This window comes from Zootoca vivipara, chromosome 3 (genome assembly GCF_963506605.1).
Source record: "Zootoca vivipara chromosome 3, rZooViv1.1, whole genome shotgun sequence".
Classification (NCBI taxonomy): domain Eukaryota; kingdom Metazoa; phylum Chordata; class Lepidosauria; order Squamata; family Lacertidae; genus Zootoca; species Zootoca vivipara.
The window spans coordinates 54,794,747-54,815,532 of record NC_083278.1 but is presented as its reverse complement, the minus strand read 5'-3'; positions in this window follow the sequence as shown (position 1 = coordinate 54,815,532).

Sequence of the window (20,786 nt, the reverse complement as noted above, 5' to 3'; positions counted from 1 at the left end):
AGAAAGCTGAATTCATACCAAAGCACAAAATCAAAGGACCACTCCATTTTTTCAGAAGACAGGCAGAAATAGCTTTTTGTGAACGGCAAGCACCTCTGCTTTGGCAGAAGAGAAAATGCTACCGTGTTTCCCCCTTTTTAATACATAGTCATAAAGTAAGCCAGGGCAGGATTTTTAAGCAGTTGTGAAATCTAAGACACCCCCTGAAAATAAGCCATACCTTGTTGCGTTTCTTTAGAGCCTCAGAGAGGCTTGAGACCAGGTCGGAGGGGGTGCACGAATTGAGCGTGTCACCAGGCGAGCTGCGCTGGGAGCAACTTGTGCCGCTTTGCAACTGCACAGGCCGGCACGGCGGGAAAAGGAGAGCGCTATTGTGTGTGAGCCGAGCAGCACTTGGCCCGGGTGAAGCGGCGGTTGCATTGTGCAAGCGCTCGCCGGGCAGGGTAGAGTTACACGGAGGGATGCGGAGGAGGGAAGGCGCTCCCCCCTTCCCCATCCCTGCCAGTTTCCATGGCCTGAGGCTGAGCGGCGGCGGGAGGCCCGCGGGTCCTTCCGCGCCGCCGGAGTGACGGACGCCGGAGAGAGCGCTGCTGGCTCCTTCCGCGCCGACGGAGTGTCGTGGGCTGCATGGCCCAAAGCTGAGTGGCAGGAGGAGGCCCGCAGGTCCTTCCGCGCCGCCGGGGCGATGGACGCCAGCGAGAGCGCTGCTGGCTCCTTCCGCGCCGACGGAGTGTCGTGGGCTGCATGGCCCAAAGCTGAGCGGTGGTGGGAGGTCCGCAGGTCCTTTCGCGCCACCGGGGTGACGGGCGGCGGGAGCAGTGCTGGCCCCTTCTGCCGGATCAAGGAAGCGGCCTGCCGGGTCGGTGCCCAGCAGCGCCGTGTGGAGCACCAGATCGAGTAAGCGGCCTGCAGAGTCAGCGCCCAGCAGCGCCACACGGAGCACCGCCTCCTCAATCCAGCGCGGGGCTGCTGGGTGCTGACTCGATCTGGTGCTCCGCGCAGCACTGCTGGGCACAGACCCGGCAGGCCGCTTCCTTCATCCAGCTGAAGGGGCCAGCAGTGCTCCCGCTGCCATCCGTCATCCCGGCGGCGCGGAAGGACCCACGGACCTCCAGCCGCCACTCAGCTTCGGGCCATGCAGCCCACGACGCTCCGGCGGCGTGGAAGGGACCAGCAGCGCTTCCGCCGTTGCCCTGGTGGCAGGGAAGGACCCGCGGACCTCCTGCCGCTGCTCATCTTCGGGCCATGCAGGCCAACCAGACCCAGTAGGCCGCCTCCGGGATCTGGCAGCAGCAGGAGGCGGCTTGCTGCGCGTCCCGAGCCCTGAGCCAGCAGGACCCAGTAAGGAGGTACCGTACTTACAGTAACAATAAAAAAGACACACACCCCCGAAAATAAGCCATAGGCTTAGTTTCTTGAGTGAAATAAATATAAGACGGTGTCTTATAATGTGGGAAACACGGTATGTTAGCACATATGATGTAGCATTTTTGCATTCTTACAGTGCTGTCTTACACATACATTTTGCACCTTCTTCCAGTTTTATGATAGCCTTCTTGAGATGATGATGATGATGATGATGATGATGATTAAATTTATATACTGCCTTGTACCCAGAGGTCTCAGGGTGGTTCACATAAAAAGATCACAGTATATGGAACCAGTACTGTACACCATATTCCAGGTGTGATTGTAATAAAAGTGGTGGATAAGTTTGATTCAGTTCACATTTAAAGGTGAACCTACTTAAGCTGCGCTTTCTGAAGCAATTTGCAGTCATCTATTTTACACATAGCTCTTTGAAGCATGTGTACTCTCTGTTTCTAACTGAAGGATCCCTCGTTTGTTGTCAGGTTGTTGGGTTTTTTAACAAATCAAACCAAATGATTCCCAACACAGCAAGTCTAACAACTCTGTAGGAGTTCTACTACCATCCAAAAACCAGCAAAAAATTAGACATGCTTAAGAACATTAATTTTATTGGGCATGACCACAGATGTGTTGCCTTTGAAAGAAGACTTGTAGAACTATCCTTCACACATATTACACCATTGTTGATACAAGTTGATACTACTGATACAAGTTCAGGTTTTTGTTGTACAGACTGAGTTGATCTCTAAGACCATCTAAGAAGACCCTTGGCTATTACATGGTCAGCAAATTTTCACCTGGTGACAATACAGAAGCAGACCTTCCCAGTGAAAGCACTCGCTCTCATAAATTCCTTTCCTCGGGTAATTTGCAAGGCAGAAACAATAATGACTTTTAAACGTCATTTAATTTAATTTAATTTAATTACAATAAATGTAAAAAACAATAAAGAATACAAGAATGACATTCATTAATGTTAGAGGACTTTTAAACATCTCTTTAAAATGTATATGGTTACCCAAGTTTGCCTAGATTCCGGTTCCTAATTTTTACATAAACCACTTAGGGACTTTTATTATATTAAGTAGAAATACTAAAATGCAATAGAAGGATATGTTGACTGATCATCTGTTCAAGCACCAATTGAACCTAGGACAAAGAGCAAGCATTATTAGAAGAATACTCTCAAACTCTTTAATTAATGAGCTTATTACAGGCAGACAAGATGTACAAGACGAAATGAGAACTGTGTGTGCTTTTTGGAATGTTTGTGGTTATTAAAGATAAATTCTGTACTTTATGAGTTCTGAGCCTTCAAACATTCTTAAGCCTTATCACTACCACAGAAATTATAGCCTATAAAAGAGGAGTAGGATCATACATTAATTCTCTGTCTTGGACCACTCCTATTTTTCCTACAAAGAAAATAGTCAGCCCCTCCAACTTACACTGACTGCTATTCTCAGAGGCAGAGCCCTTTGCCACGAGATCTTGATGTGATGACAGCAGCAACTGAAAAGGAGTTAAGAGTTCAACCCAACTCCTTCAGAATTTGTTTTTCGTGGTCTCTCCTGGCTCTGGTGTACCAGGAAGCCAGGCAAATTCAGGCATATTTCTGTAGTATATATAGCCAAAGTGCTGACATCTATATTCTCATTCATTGCTTACACCCCAATGGAGACCTATGCTTAATCATCCCCTGATATATTCAGTATTCAGTGCATGTTGTAATCCAGGCATAGGCAAACTCCGGACCTCCAGATGTTTTGGAACTACAATTCCCATGATCCCTCACTAACAGGGCCAGTAGCCAGTGATTATGGGAATTGTAGTCTCAAAACACCTGGAGGGCTGGTGTTTGCCTATGCCTGTTGTAATTGGTAGGGTAATCTCCACTTTTACTCAATAGGCCCACTTTGCTCAATGGTTTTCTCCCTCATATAAGGGTGTGTGGGTTCATAAGCATGAAGCCCAATCCTATTGTTATGTACTAAGCTTGGATGCTAGAACAATAGACAGGTAGGATCCTAGAATGCACAACCTGTTTGGCCTACAGGAGCAGCCCAATCAGACCCCAGGAGGAAGTTAATCAGCCTATTATGCCAGCAGGAGCAGCCCAATCAGGCTCCAGGAGGGAAGCAGAACCAGCCAATCATTTACACTCATTGTGTAAATAATGTATATAAAGCCTGAGGTTGGGGGGGGGGGAATTCATTCACTGTTTTACGAGCTGCAATAAAGAGCATGAAATCACTACGCGACTCTGAGTATATTTCACCTATGAATGTTTACTTGAAAATCTTGGCACTAGGCAGAAATCACATCATATCAACATCCACTGCTGACCTTAGCGGTGCTTTGTTTCAATGCATCAGTCAGATTCCCCTGATCTGCATCAGGTCTAAGTCAGCTGCCAGGTGTCGGCCGAGGCAGAATGTTGCCTCACCCATTCCCATCTGTAGCCTGTCAGTACTTAACTAGAAGTAATTCCCATTGAATTCAGGATTGCGCCTACATTATGCTGCTGAATGAAGAAAACTAACCTGAAATGGAAGCTAACCAAAATTGAACTTTTAGCAAAAGGACTGTAAACTTCTAATTCTTCAGTTCCCAGTACCTCCTGGTAAGGCTGGAAAAGACTCCTGCCTGAAACTCTAGGGAGAAACTGCATGTCTGGGGATCACTAACTTCATCTGCAGCTCTCCCATACTCATATACCATGGAATAGACTTCCACATAAGACAGCTATTCATATTCCAGATATTCCTATCTTCCATTCCCTTCGGATGTAGCAAGCAATGGAAAAGATACTGAACCTAATCTCAGTGCTCTTGCTGATGCTTACGAGTGCAGGACCTTACAATCCAATCCAAACTGTGATCATAATGTCTTTCCAGAACACTAGAAGGCATAATTTGGAGATAAAATGCTGGGCGAGCTGTCCTCCAGCTAAACGAGTCATAAGGGGAAATAAATTTCCAAATTATAAGTTTTAAAATGACAAAGCCACCAGAAAAAAGACATTTGCTTAATTGTAACCAGATAAAAATAGATTTCAGTGTCCCGGGTTTAATCTGAAGCAAGGATTTGGATCTGTCCTTTGTTCTTGATGTCAGCTATGCTCAAGGCAGGCCAGTTCAATCCTGGAGTGGGGGAAAAGACATTTTAACATACAGCTGTCACAGCTTTTCAAACATAGGGCCCACCAATTTAAATAAGTTTTTGGAACCTCTGCTTCTGTATAATTTTATGTGGTTTCCTGGTATTCTATAAACAAATCTTTTTATTCTCCCATGCAGTAACAGGAGCCCATGAAGCTGACTTCCTTTGTTGTGTTGTTGGCTTCTGTCTGTCTCGAAATACAAAGGAGTGATCCTGAGTTAGCAGCACTGAAGTGACCTCCTCGGGGTGCAAGCCTGGGCAGTGTGTATGGAGGTTCTGGGCTACCCAGACAACAAGACCCTGTTCTCAGCCTCACTGATGCAATACATTTGGCATCAGCTTGGCTGCAGGAGTTGCCATTTTCAAGGATCATTTCATTCAGGAGTTGCTAAAAACCAGTTACCATGGATCATAGGAGCTGTCGTTTAACAACATATGTTGGGCTGTAGGTTAATCAACCTCGATTTAAAATAAAAAAATTCCTTCAGTAGCACCTTAAAGACCAACTAAGTTTTTATTTTGGTATGAGCTTTCGTGTGGTCTTTAAGGTGCTACTGAAGGAAAGTTGGTCTTTAAGGTGCTACTGAAGGAAATTTTTTATTTTACTTCGACCCAGACCAACACGGCTACCTACCTGTAACCAGAACCTTGATTTAGTTCAACGCATGCTTTAACTTAATGGTTTTTGTTGTGTTTTTTTACTTGCCAAAAATGATTTTCCCCTGTCTTAGTAAAAGGACTTAGGACTATATAGTTGTCAAAGGCAGGCTGATGCTCTTCATTACTTTAAAGAATACAGTACCTCACAAGCCTAGTCTAGGGAGCTGCCCACAATTAACTGCTTCTGGCAATCCATCAGTTTAATTGAGAACAGTTTATCTGTAACATTTACCTCAACTTGTGGGCTCCATTTATGTTTTTGCTGGCCTCTGCTCTCAAAACACATTACTGAGGTTGTAATTACATCTCTTTGGATGGCATACATATGAGACAGAAGATTGTGGTCACACTCTGCTAAAATGCTACTAATAGGATAGTCCTACTCTTGTGTAGGACCATGGCAGAGACACATGCCTGACTAGCATGTTCTCTTCCTCCTGGTCAATCGTTCGGGAGCTTCAAAAGCTTTCTTCTGCCTGAACATCACAGCGACTGATGCCAACAGACACCAGCACACTCAGGGATTCGCAGAGTGTTCGTAGTTCGCATAACAGACCTCAACAACTCAGCATTTGGCTAATCTACTTTATTTACATATAAACACACATGGAACACTGCAACATGGCTCCCCCCCCTCTAGCATCAGACAGCAAAGAGAAAGAACAAAGGACAATAATCCTAGTTTACGGAACACAGTAACACAAACATCCTGTCTGTCACTTCCCACTTTATGGAATGAAAACATACACCGTCATGTGATAGACAACAATCCCGTGACTGCAGACCCGGGGAAAGAATCTCCAACACTCAGAGCCAGTTGACATGGTGGTCTTGTGCACTCTTCCCCTGGAATTTTAAGTGAGCTTCCTGTACCCTTGGACCACTATAATTCAGTAAGTCAATGTGAGACCTTCTCATATCCCAACTATAATAGCTAAGATGGGATATTTGTGTACACATTTGCCTCTTTCACATATACAGTGGGGACATATAGAGTTTCACATATAGAGTTCTATTTTGTTATTTGGGTTATATGGTTAAAATTTAATAAAAACATTTTTTAAAAAAATCATGCAGAGTGGAGATGTGGTAGAGTGTCTTTTGTTTCTATGACAGGGAGCATGTAGGGGAAGGGTGTGTGTGTGTCCCACACACCTCAAAGTGGCCTACTAATTTAAATAGTGTTTTTTCTGGCCTAGGTTGGATACCAAGTGTTAGCTGACAAGTGACAAATCCGCTTTAAAACAGGACTGGGGAATAATCAATGAAAATGAATTTTCAAGTAACAAAGCAGTGAATACTTAGGGGGCTGCTGCCAGACCAAACTAGACTAGACCAAACTCCTATAATACTCAATAGATTGTATAAGGATATCTCTAGCCCACTCTTTATCATAATGTATCTCAAGGCAGGGTACAACACATCATTATACAACACAAATTAAAAAAAAATCAGTTAAGAGATGCATGGACATACCTTGTACACTCCATTCATTCATAGGTAAAACTTGAAAATTGTGCTTAAGCATGGATTCTATCAGTTAGCAACGATGGCTTCCAGGTATTTTGAGAAGGTTGAGCATGCTTTCAATGTTGGCCCCAAGCACTTACCGTACTTTTCCGTGTATAAGACTGGTTTTTTTACTCTAAAATAATGTTCAAAATCTGGACTCGTCTTATACACGGATAATATCTTCCCCCATTTTCTTAAATTGGAGTCCCCAAAAATAGGGGCTGTCATGTATTGGGGGCATCTTATAGACATAAAAATACAGTATCTATTTCATATCTCATCATAAAGATTTAGTAGGGGTGGAGATTTTAGATACAAGCACAGGCAGGGCCAGCCCAAAACATTTTGCTGCCTGAAAGGTGGTACTTCTACACACGCCAGCCAGACTGGCAATTGAGTCTTGCTTCAACAGGATCTCCCACTGCACCTGAGGCAACCTGACTAGTTTAAGGGACCCTTTAGCCACAGACAGCTCTGTCCTCTAAGGGAGAGAGGAATAACTGTGGGGCTCAGAAATAATTGTGGGATTTGGGGCTACAGCTACTGCCTCACTGGCTAGCAGTAGGATCTGCCCTGTATACTGGAAATTTCTGTTCCAATGCCGCCCTTTTGTAACATGGTCTTAGCTAAGCACCCTTAACCAGGAATCATGGTGAAGTTTTGCACAAGGCTCCCCACCTTCCCATTAAGATTTTCTGTCTCGTCAAAAAACCAAAGGAAACACAAAAGGAAACAGGAAACCAGCTTTCTCTTTGCAATGCTTGGCTTCCTAAACCCAAGCAAAGCAGTCTGTAGGATTTTGACTGGGTGTGCCTACATGCTAATAATGATCTGACAGCAGAACACTTGCTTGATTTATTATGCTTTGTGTGAAAGAAAGCAATGCTCACCCTTTTCTACCATGGGAATAAACCAGCTCAGTAGAAAATGAAAACAAGAACAAATGAAACACCAGCTAGAAATGATTCAAACATGCAAACTTTCTAATAAAAAATTGGAACCAGATGTTGCAAAAAAAATGGAGTGATAATTAAAGAAGATAAATTAAAGACATGTTTTCCAGTGGATGACTCTGTTGTACTTTTGCATGAGAAAGAAATTAACAAATTACTACTGCTGTCTGTTTTGAAGAGTTTCCATTAATAAGAGGCAGAGCAGGTTCTCTCTCAAATCTACACCCCACTGGGCTTCAGCTAGTTTAATCCCGGTGCGGTTTAGCAGAATGAATAAGGCCATTGGGAGCCAGACTTTCTTGGGTTCCAACATTGACTCACTGTGTGGGCTGGAGAGCAAGGGAAGTGTATTTTTGCACCTTAGAAAATGAGTTCATACCAAATAGAACTGTAGCACTCCATAAATTACCCTTGTCCCACTTGTTTCTTTATCAGGTATTTCTGGTTTAAGACTAACTGCATTGGCTTTGATACCAACTGTAGCTCCAGGCAGGTAATCGCAGGTAATAAACTGGTAGGTTCAGATGTACAGCAAAATAAGTCTCCAATCGCTTCGATGGGGTTCAGATGAACATTATGATGTGGGTGAGAACTAATTATTTTAAAATATTTATGCGTCATTCCTCTGTTTTGAAAAGAAACTTACAGAAACTTGATGCCTAATAATAATAATAATAATAATAATAATAATAATAAACCTACATGGGCAGCAGGGGTGGGGGGTGGGGATTAAAACCAATAGGTCAAACAGAAAGATCGTTAAAGGCAGGAAAGACAGATCACTTAGCAACAAATCGCACATTACTTTAAATGTTAGATTGCATTTAATGTATTTTTAAACACATTTGCATCTGGAAGAATTAGAACCAGGGCCCTTGTGCATGGGGACAGGTTTAAACCTGGTCCCAGTCATGGTCCCAGTGAGAATCCCTCTCCTCACACTTTGGCCATAATTTAAAAGCATGCAAAAATGAAATGTGCTCACCTAATGGTTAAAAGTAGGGGTTTACATCAGACTCAGATGACTCCTAACCAAACTTGGCATTTTGGGGCAGATTTGTGGCTTGTTCAAACTGAAGTGGGGCATCTCCAAAGCATCCTGAAACAAATTTGAGGACTTCTGAAACTTTTCAGTTGCTCTGGAGATTCATACAATAAAACCCCCTGCAAGCGGTGTTTCTGCAAAAACTTGCTATTCTTCCTCGGGCTGGTGGGGTATTCCAACAGGCCTTTAGAAACTGACTGCTTTTAAGGAAAGGTCTGGTGCTGTGATATTTTGATTGTTGTTGCCATTTGTATTTTTAATAGAGTTGTATTTTCATATTGTTTTGATTTTATAAGTGCTTAGTTACTTAGCCTTTTCTATGTTTTTTTCTGTTTTATCTGTAAGCTGCCTTGAGAAACATTTCTTGGGGGTAAGTGGGATATATATAACAACAGTGGCAAACTGCTCTTCCTTCTCACTGATTTCTTCTCTTTTAGTAACTACTTGCTGCTGGTAAAGCAGATCACTTATTTCCTTGCTGCTGCTTCTCCAAGTGAGTTAGTTCAAGTCAGTCGTAGCATGAGCTAGTGTTAACTGCTTGGCTTCACCTTGGCCATACATAAAACCTATCCTTGGAATGGCTTTGCTTGCCATAAGCTGTAAACCTTATGTTTTCTTTATCCCTTCAACCAGCATTTCCACCATACTTTTTTCTTTCTGTACACTGCTGCAATATATTCCCTGAACTCCAACAGAAGTGGGGGGCAGGGGGCGGGTGTGTGTGTGTTGTTGATAGCAACAAAAGAATATATAGTGATACAGAACATGCTGTGCATGTTGATGTCCTTAAAAATGATCCAGAAGCTCCATCACGGGCCAGCAAACTGTCAGCTCCACAAGACCAAGTTGTTCAAAAGGCTTATTTTATTACTATGTCAGCATTCAAGAAACATGAACCTTGTGTGTTGTAAACAGCTTGATCCAAAGGAACATCAGGTCTTTTTATGCAGTGAATTCATCACAATTAGTTCCAAATCACATACATTACAGGGACTGAAATGGCTTTACTTTTTGTTGGCCAACTGTAATGCTGTTAGTCAAGCTAACTATGCTACAGTGCAGAGTCTGGGGTCAAAGATTAGTATGAATTTTCTTTAAACTAGGATAGAATCTTTCTGCTTTATAGAAGGTAAGGATTACAGTTTGGGGCTAGATTGAACGACAGTCCATTAACTTTGCATTTGTTCTTTAGTAATGACTGGGAAGAAGTTCAGAAGCAGGTTATGCCCTTTCCTATTATTATTATTATTATTATTATTATTATTATTTTATTATTATTATTATTATTAGTGTTAGACTGTTCAAAGCACTTTGCATGCAGTATCTTGGCATAATAAGCTTGTATGGTAGATTTGTTAGACATGGATCTGAGGTTGAGAGTGCCTTGCCCAATACCATCTAATCAGTCAATATTCTTGAATCATAACTCAGTCTCTTGTACTTGACTGTTTTCCCCTGCTTTTCAGTGAGGCAAGTTGGATCAGCCCTGGGCAAGGAAAAGGTATCGTCTACTCCACACAATTTATCTGCTTGCAATTTCCCTCCTTCCCTTGAGATGAAGATCTCCTCGCTCTGGGGAGACAGCTACAATACTGATACTGTTGGAAGGTGAACTTCAAGTGTGGCAACAGGCAATCTGAAAGAGTGAACTGTGCTTCTTCCAGCTGTGTGTTCCAAGCAAATTGGAGGGTCATGAATACTTTTCAGCTCTGAAAACAACGATTAGGAGATCGAGTCACAATCTTCTGTGCCTCATTTAGTTTAGTTTGGCTTTAAGTGGTGTTGGACACGTCACTCTGACCCTCTGTCATGGCCGGCCCAAGACCTTTTAGTGCCTGAGGCAAAGTGCCACTGAGGCTCCCCCACCTCCACAGATCTGGGCCCATGTGCCCGTGGGGAAAGAAGAATGCTGCCCGAGGCAGGTCACCTCAGGTAATATCCTTGGTGAGCCAGCCATGCTAGGGCAGTAAGTTAGCTTAAGGGCTGCAAGGCAGACTACGTGGCACACATTTCTATTTTTTAAAAATATATTTTTATTAAATTTTATATCACAAATTTAAATTCAAGCTTTAAACATCCACATCATCATTGAGGATTCCCTGAATCCTTCAATTCCCCTCCACCCTTCCATCGTTACCATTATCAATCTTTTCTTCCAACTGCTTCTCTTATTTTCTTTACTTTTTTTAGTATTTTTTATTAAAGAGTTCTTGAATTACAAAGGTGAGTGCAGTGTCTCTCATATTTTTACATGTATCATTTTTGCAAATCAGTTTCATTTGTTAAGACACTATATTTTCTCTATTTTTAAAAGAAAAATAATCTCTTTTTACTATAGTTTTTTGTACATTACAAGCATTACTCAAATCCTGCCAAAGTTTTTAGTTGTTTACAGTGTTCTCTTAAATGCATTATATTTTTCCCCCATTCTTTCTTAAAATTCTTCTCTTCCTGGTTTCTAATTTTCCCAGTCAATTTCGCCATTTCGGCCTAGTCCATCATCTTCATCAACCATTTGTCTCTGGTCAGGACTTTATCTTCTTTCCATCTCTGGGCCAGTAGTATTCGCGCTGCTGTCGTCGCATACATAAATATTCGTTTCTGTTCCTTCAGAATTTCTGCACCTACGGTATTAAAAAGCCTCTGGGTTTTTTTCCACAAACATTATTTTAAACATTTTTTTCAACTCATTGTAAATCATTTCCCAGAATGCTTTTGTTATCTTGCACGTACACAACGTATGGTAAAACATTTCTAGCAAACATTGGAAGCAGTTCCATACATCTTTGCTCATTTTACAGGTGCTAAATACCACCGGTACATCATTTTTATAGTTCTCCTTCAAAGCTGTAAATTTTAAATCTTCCCTCCATAAGTTTCCCCAAGATGAAAATTGGATATTGTGACATGGCAGACCTTTCTAGCCACTTTCTTTGTTGTCATGCGTCTGTCTCAGGGGACAATGGAGGAATTCGCCTTTGGGGTGAAGTCAAACCATTGGGGAGTTACAGCGCCTGCTGTGCCTATAGAGACCGATACAACTGGTTGCGGTGATGCAGGGGCACCATAATGTTTCTATTTTCTGTGGTCCTCCCAGCAGTCATTCTACTTTTCATCCCTCATAATTTGTCATCTGAGGCAGCCGCCCCACAGTAGGGCCAGCCCTGCCCCCTGTTCCCTCATTATTATTTTAAACATTTTTAGGATAGGAATTTCGAACACGAAAAGAGAAACATAAAGCATTTTGTGTCAGAAACTTTCATAGTATGACAACAATAGAAGAGGAAGTAGTAAGCCTTTGCTGAAGCGTTTTGGTTGCTTTAGTTCCAACGTTCTTTGAAAAATATGCTTTTCCAGTGGAACTTTTACTACCACGATTAACAGCCTGATGAGGCTTTTAAAGACGAGGTTGCTGATCTTTCTATGAGAGCTCACAACCACTTGTTTCAGTCCAGTCTCAGGAGAATAGCCGTGTTAAGCTGTTGCAGAAACAACCAACATTTATGTTGGCATTTATATTAGCTGCACAGGTCAGTTTCTTTGGGGGGGGGGGGGTGAATTAAAAAAGGACAAAGAACATTAAAAATAGTACATAGGCATAAATTACACTACACTGCAGTAATGAAGTCCCATTACCGTTTTCTTTACTTTTTCCAAAACCTAAAGCTGTGGGGCAGATTACATCTGAATAAAAGGTCAATCGAAAGTAGTCCCTCTGGTCTTTCTTAACTCGGCATGGCCTTCTGACTTCTCCATGTTGCTTTTTCTTTGTGGGGGGAGCAATAACAAAAAGGGGGCACTGGTTGGCTTTTCCTGGCTAAACGTATACCATTGGAGGGCACAAAATCAATCCACAAGATCCTTAAATGCCATTAATAGTCCCAGTTCATAAATTTAGGAAACAGGAAGGCATATAATCAGAAAACAGTTGGTCAATCAAATGATTAATTAGTTCAGGAAAGCACAAACCATGCCAAACTTGCAAAATTCTTAGGCATGACAAATAAAACTTTAAAAGAAACCCAGAACCCCTTTTTATGCTTTATTAATCCAGGCTACTATTATTCTAAATACAGTATTGTCCCTGAAATATACTCGGAGTCGAGAGTGAATTTCATGCTCTTTATTCAGCTCATATTCATCAAGGAGAAGAAGAGAAGACGAATGGCTCTCTTCCCAAAACCATCTGCTTATATACATTATTTACACAATGGGCCTTGCGTGATTGGCTACTTCAGGGCTACACCTGTGGGCCAATTATATTGTGGATTGACTTCTGCCTGCAGCCTGATTGGCTGCTCCTACAGGCCAATCAGGTAGCAGATTCACTTCTGCCAGCCGCCTGATTGGCTGCTCCAGCAGGCCAATCAGGTTGCGGATTCACTTCCACCTGGAGTTGGATTGGGTAGCTCCCGCTGATTCTGAATCCTATTGTTCTAGGATTCAGCTCAGTACATAACAGTCCCGTTACACACTTGTCTGTGTAGAGGCAGTGAAAAAGCAGGTGTTTGTCCATCTTCTACTGTATCCCTCCGAAATGTGACTTCTGCGATTAGAATTGGGACAAGGGGCGGGGTGCATCTTAAAGATATTTAGAAAAGTTAAGATGTTAAACCACGAAAGAGCTAAACCAAGATGGAGATTTGGCATTTCAAAATCTCTTCATATTCCTATAAAGTCACAAGGCATAAAAGTGTCTCTTCCTGCAGCTTTCAGAAATATGCTATGAATATAAATGATGTTTTTTCTTATCAACATGGTACTTGCATTTCTGAAAGTAGTGATGGACACATGATGGAAAATAAAGTTTCTGGATCTGAAACATACAGAAATTACCTGGCTAAGCAGCCAGCTAAAACTAAGTAGTTTTATGCCACAAGGGAGATCCAGCAACTGTGAAAACACATTAAAGTATAAATCAAGTCAGATCAACTCTCCCCACATCTCCCCACACAGTCTTCATGCTGTTATAATCATGCATCTAGTTTTTTCTTAAGAGGGGAAACACACATCCATGCAGATTCAGAGCAACTGTGTTGTTAAACACTTACCCAAATCCTGAAAAGTCCAGTGATAGTGCTATAGGGCTTGGGCTGCAATCCTATACTGACTTATATGAGAGCAAGACCCATTAAACTTCCCAATGTTGTTTCCTTTGGACAAGAGAATAGGATGGTGCTGTTGCAATATCTGTTTTATTGACAACTTTCAGGGCTGTCTTAAGCATGTGCAGCGCCGGGGTGCAACCCCCCCTCCAGTTGCCCAGTCCCAGGCGCGCAGGAGGGCGTAGCTGTCCGGCTGCCTCAGCGTCTTGCTGGCTCAGTCACCCCCGAACTCGCGGCGCAGAGCCGCCCACAGCAGAAGAGCCCGTCACAGCGCTCCAACCGACAGGCGGGCTCTTCCCCAGACTCAACTCTTGGGCCCCAGACTCCCGGGCTGGCACCCCTGAGAGCCAAGCACCCATGTGCCCCGCACCCTTAGCACCTATGAATAAGACGGCTCTGACAACTTTCCATAGTGGGAGGAGATGGGCTCCAAAATCAGGCAGAACTACTGCTAATCCTACTTCAGATACCTCAGACTGGGAATCTGCACCTCCCATCTAAATTCACAAGTTCTCTCTGTCTCAATCAGTGTCTAAATCAAAGTTGCCAAATGTTTTCTTTTTTTAAATAAAAATATTTGAAATAAAATACACAAAGGTTAATATCAAATGTGCATTTTTAAATCAATTATTTAAAAACTAATCTAAATAATCTAAATACAAACACAAACCAAAAGAAGGAAAATAAAAAAGAAAAGGAAAAAAAGTAAAGAGAAAACATCCCATTCTTCGTCTGTCAGCTATGTATAGAAGAATATTCAAAACATCTACTCCAAGATAACACTTAACATTTCCACTTTCTATAAACCCAGTGGAATTCAGTCTCAAACCCAGATATCATGAATTCATTTTCTCTTTCACACAAATGCTATAAGGAGTTTCCATTCTTTAGTAAATATTGACAATATTGATTTTTCTTAAACATGTCAACTTTGCCATCTCATCTATGTCCAATAATTTTAACAACTATTCCTCCATCATAGCTAATGAGGAATCTTCCTGTCTGTGCATATAAATTTCTCACAAGTGTTTTCATTTCTCACACACAATCCAGCAGGAGATTTTCAAGCAGAGGTTGGATGGCCATCAGTCATGGATGCTTTAGCTAAGATTCATGCATTGCAGGGGGTTGGATTAGATGGCCCTTGGGTACCTTCCAACTCTATGATTCCTTCCATTCTACATATCAGCCTTGCTCCGTGTCTCTCCCCCCCCCCAAAAAAATCAATCTGGTAAAAAGTGAAGCAACAAACTAGGAAGCCAAAATATCAATTGTCCTGTTCCCTATGCATCCTTTGTGGGGGGGTGGGAACAGGTTGTAATAGTTTTGTAATAAATTACGTATTTAAGTTTTACTTGGGTTATTTCAGTATAAATTTGCCAGTGCAATAGAAAGACATTTTCCATATCAATCTTTATTTCAAGTATTTGTTGTGGGTATAGGGGCACAGTAGTCTAGAAATTCTACTCCATCCTGAAAACAAAAATGCCGGCTGTCATGACAGCTAACAGGATAGGTCAGAGACGTGGTGTTGTCTTACCTCTCACCTTTAGCAAACAGAGTGTCACTCATCATAGAGGGAATTATTTTCTAGGAGAATAAAGAGAGAAACTTTGAAAAATAATCTGCTCTGTGTATGTTGCAGTGACTCTATCCACACACACACCTGCCACCGCCGCCCATCTCATGCTGGTGTGCTGCACCCTCTGAAGACGACCAACTCAGACCCACTGAGATGTTGTGGCACTTTTTTTCCACACCTTGTCACCGTTTTGCTGAGTGACAGAACTGGTTCTGAAGGGCCCTCTCTTCCATAAAGGAAGTGTCATCACTGCTCTAGATTTCAGATTTGGTCAAGTATAGCTGAAAGCGATTCAGAAGAGAATTAAGGTTCAATTCTTGGGTCACTCACCAAGTAAAGCGTATCAAAAAAAGCAAACAAGCAATGTAAAATCTCTCAGAATATCATTATGCTTAATCATCTGAACTGCTGCAAAGGCAAGTGAAAAGAGCCTACGTTAAAAAGTTCACTGCAAGGGCCATAAGGTAGATCAGTAGATTTATCGTGGCGTAAATTATTTTATTTTTATTTATTGTGACACTTACATCCCACCTTTCCTCCAAGGAGCTCAGTGAGGCATTTATGGTTTATCTTCAAAACAACCCTGTCAGGTAGGCTAGACTGAGAGACAGCGACTGGCTTAAGATCTAAAAAGCTTGTTTCTTTCAACATATACATTTTTAAAGAGCTGAAACACTGAGGAAATGTGGCATCTGGTGAAATGTCCAGATCAGGTTAGTTTGATTGATCAGAATTCACAAAGACTGAGTGTCGCAACGTTAACAAGTGTCATAGGATGGTGCTATACTTAAGCAAAGGTCACACTGAAACTACAGCTGCATATCCATTTACCTGAGAGCAAGCCCCAATGGACTCAATGGGACTTCATTCTGAGCAGATTTCAGTCACCATAAAGTAAAATAAATTATATATTGTTATGTATGTAACATTTACATAAGTAACATTTACCTACCTACCTATATCCTCTACAATGATTATGTTAGTGTGCATGTTTTAATTTTTTTTAAAAAAAACAGAGCCTCCTGAAAATGGGGTTGAATATTTGAATATTAAAAATGGAGTATTCTTTCATGCAGTTAGAATTCCAGAGCCCAAGGAAGAGATATAGCTAACAACTGAGATTACCAAATTATCCTGTATTTATTTATATTGCCTCAGCAGGTAAGAGCTGTAAGAATACTAGATGCTGTGGGGCCTCAGCATTTCTTTTGCCAGGGTATTCAGTTTGAGGCTTCCAAACATATACTTTAATCCAAATTAGTAGGAGCTTCAGAAAAGCACTTTGGCAAGGTCACAACTGGAAGGATTTTTGTCATTGAATTTGCCAAATGTAAGAAAAACAGGCGTTAAAAAGGAGGCAGAAAGGAAACTCTTGGCACTAGCATTCATTTTATTTTTTAATATAATTTAAAAACCAGGTTTAATTATGAAACATTGCATAATTTTGTTCACTCCATAATTTTCATGCATTGGTGAAGAGGCTGTTAAGAATGCTTCTCTCTTTTTAGAATTAGGAATAGTTATCTTTGTATTGTGTAATAGCAATTAATAAATCCAACCTCCTTCACCCACCTTTTCATTTTTGAAAGGTCGTTCCCTGGACAAAACTTCTGTAGTTAACTTAATTTTCCACCCTCACTGTGTCAAACCTGGAATTCAATTTGATGGGCAGACATGTACTTTCATGTGAAACCACTGGTAAAACTGTAGAGCAATCCAAATGCATTACATAGCATTACCTGAAAGCAATATCAATTAACAGCAGGCACTGGTGAAAATTTCTGAGATCCAGCACAATTAACACAGCAGACCTTTGCTTCCTATACCGTGTTAAGATGCCCTTCCTCCACCAGAGGTTAATGCCAGATCCTCTTGAGGTGGCGTTGGGTCTGTCGAAAACCACGTAATGCTGTTCCCTGACGTTACCTCAGTGGAATGAGCTTCTTCCCATTCTATTCCAGTCACATTAGACGTGCAAAATCACATGAGGGAACAAGCGAAGTTGCCACTACACTTACGACCAGACTCCACAGTTATGACCCAAACTCCTTCTGTCATTATAGACCTGTCATAACCTGGATCATTTCCCCAACTCTTCATTTTCTTGGGTACCCCACTAAGTCATGCAATTGTCTCCCCCCAGAAGTGTGTCTCACATCTTCCTTATGTACTTTCTATGGTGTGCTGAAGAAGAACCTCTTTACCCTCACTTTTGGTATGTGTGTGTAGGTAAAAAAAGGTAAAAGGTAAAGGACCCCTGGACAGTTAGGTCCAGTCAAAGGTGACTATGGGGTTGTGGCGCTCATCTCGCTTTCAGGCCAAGGGAGCCAGCGTTTGTCTACAGACAGCTTTCTGGGTCATGTGGTCAGCATGACTAAACCACTTCTGGCGCAACAGAACACTGTCACAGAAACCAGAGTGCACGGAAACGGCGTCTACCTTCCCGCCACAGCGGTACCTATTTATCTTCTTGCACTGGCGTGCTTTCGAACTGCTAGGTTGGCAGTAAACCCAGGTGTGTCGAAGAAGAAGAAGAGTAGTTTGGATTTGATATCCCACTTTATCACTACCCTAAGGAGTCTCAAAGCGGCTAACATTCTCCTTTCCCTTCCTCCCCCACAACAAACACTCTGTGTTTGTTGAAGAGATGGCGAAAAAGGCATTTGGACTTGCAGCATACCATGGCTCTCTGTGGCCATGTGAATAGCAGCACACGGCAGCTTTGATTAATTTGAAATATGAAGAGGTGTTGGCATCCAGTGTCTCAAATCCATTGCCGCTTTAGCAGTTAGGAAGGACACTCCCTGCATTGTCTTACACTCCCTTGTCCATGTCAAAACAGGATTTTCAGTGGGAAACTTAAAGCTCCATTTGCCCTGGTTAGCTATGGCAAAATAGAACTTATTGAGCCAAGGCACCATTAACAGGACACACAAAAATGATGATGGGACTGCAGCACCATGCTTTGTGGACTTTTCAGAACCACCCCCCCCCCTACCTAAAGCTCCATCTTGGAAAAGTAAGAGTCCAGTGAACACAAAGAGGCCTCTTGGAAGAGTGGCCTCGTCAACCTAAAAATGTTAGTTCTTCATCCCTAGTGGCTAGAGATGAGGAAGGGATTGAAGTTTCAAAGCAACTACAAACTAAGGGTTTTACCAGATAAGATTTTTTTTAAAAGCTTGGCAGAAATTGGACATACCTTGCTCTCTTGATAAGAGGGCAAAAAACCTTACTGATATTTGTCATTCTCTGCAACAAGAGGGCCAAATCTCTTCTCTTTCCTTGCATACCGCAGCAAATAAAAGAGCAGTTAAGAAAAGAGAGAGAAAAAAGTGGTCCAAAAACAATATTTTTAAAACACTGGAAAAATCTTAAAAGCACCCCAAAGAACTGTCAAAGACAATGATTTCAGAGCAGGCTTCTGAACAGAGCGTCTCCGCCAGGGGTAAGAGGCTGGAATTTAACACAGGCTGGAGTCAGTTTGGCTAGGAGGCTGCTGCAAATGACCAGTTTCTGGCAAGTGAAAGCATCTATCCATCTCTCGTGGAGGCAATAGGTCACAGAGAACTTGCAAGGATGTGAATAAGAGAGGCCCTGATTCAGGCATTTTATTTGGGGGCAAAGTAAATAAATAAATGTACGGATGCCCAGGGAAACGCTTTCTCTGCTGTGGCACTGCTCTTTTGGAAAAGCCTCTCAAGGGAGCCAACCTTATTGCTTTAAGAGTGCCACTAAAACCCTATTTATTTTAGCAAGCAGGTTAAGGTCCTTTTATCTGTAGTGCTAATGTCTTCTCTCTCTCCATCCCTGCCAATGGCTGCCTTCAGATATGCTTACTGTATGGGGGATCTTATTTTGGTTACACCAACACCATGCATTTAAAGCACATGGCTTTCCCTGCCACAAAGACTCCTGGGAAATGCAGTTGTTAAGAGTGATGGGATTGTGGCTGTCATGGGGGAAGCTATGATTTTAGAAGTGGTATAAATGTGACTTATATCTATCATGTCCTGTTTAAGAGATGCAAACAATCAACTAAAAGGAGGCAGAGCTAGCAACTCTGCCTTCCATTCCTCTCATGCCAACCTATTCTTCCTTCCCTGAAAAGTCCGCCACATATTAGCACTAGGAGACAAACACATTGTTCATTCCATTGTTCACTTACCTCAAAAAACCCCAAGTTAAAATATTAATTGTATTGCCAAAATACCTACTGGTACTTATTATTTGATATCAGTGTTTTGCTTTGGGGGTTACTCTGTAACAGTGGAAATGGATCTTCTGCCTAGGACCCTTAGTACTGATTATATTACGTTAATTTATCCTTTTCTCAAGTCAGAAATTAAGGTTGTAACTGCCCGTGGCCATGAAAACCGCATTACAACTGCCCCTAAACGAACATAGCCCAGGGGATGGTAGCTTTCCCAGTTGCCAGACAGCATTTTCTACAAAAGGCGATGATTATTAAATTCTGCATAAGCACGTTACTCCTGGAAAAGGATTTTCAAACTGTGATAATATAAAAGGTACAGCTAGCACCTAGTGAGACATGGAAAATGGTTAGAAACAAGAGTAAATATTTATAATGCAGGCTGGAGACAATTCAGCTAGAAGACAAACTCTTATACAAGTAACTAGTTTCTGGCAGGCAGAGGAGAATCTGTCCATCTGTAATGAATGATACAGAGACCAAATATCTATGTACTGTGCATGATTTCTTGTCTTACAGCCAAAACTGTAAAACAAAGAAGGTCCAGAGTCATAGGTACCCAGCATTGATATAATACTGTAAAAGCTTGGATGAAGAGTGGTATATAAATTTAAAGTAAAATAATAATGTGTGGCTTAAATTCTCACCAGTGCCAGAACTTATTCTTATCTGATCGCATCACCGCTGCCTGAGAATCTTATTCCCTGTTTGGCAACTAAGGTTAGATTGAGTGTGTTGAATGCATAAAAAGTCACAAACACAGTGTTTTATGCTTTCCAGACACCATAAATTGTGAGTATCAGATAATTTTCACTGAAAAGCAAAATCTTCTTGCCGTTGTGTTGACCATCATGACGCTGAATTAAGCCAGTGAACTCACATGAATGTGCACTGACCTATATAGCAATAAACTTGCACGGGGGCCCTGCAATACATAGAACAATACAGAATTGTTATGAGCCACTAAGTTTAAATGACAGTGATGTAAAGGAAACTGGAAATATTGTATTTTTCCAATATTCCATGGGGAGATAGGCACAAAAAGCAGAACACAGGTTTCATGGTTTTCAAAAGTACAGTAAGATGTTGTTATGGATTCCTTATTGCAGATTTGAGGAACTGTTGGCTGCATCCATTGGCCGCATTTGTACTTACTACCATAATTTATCAGCTTCTGATTCCAAAT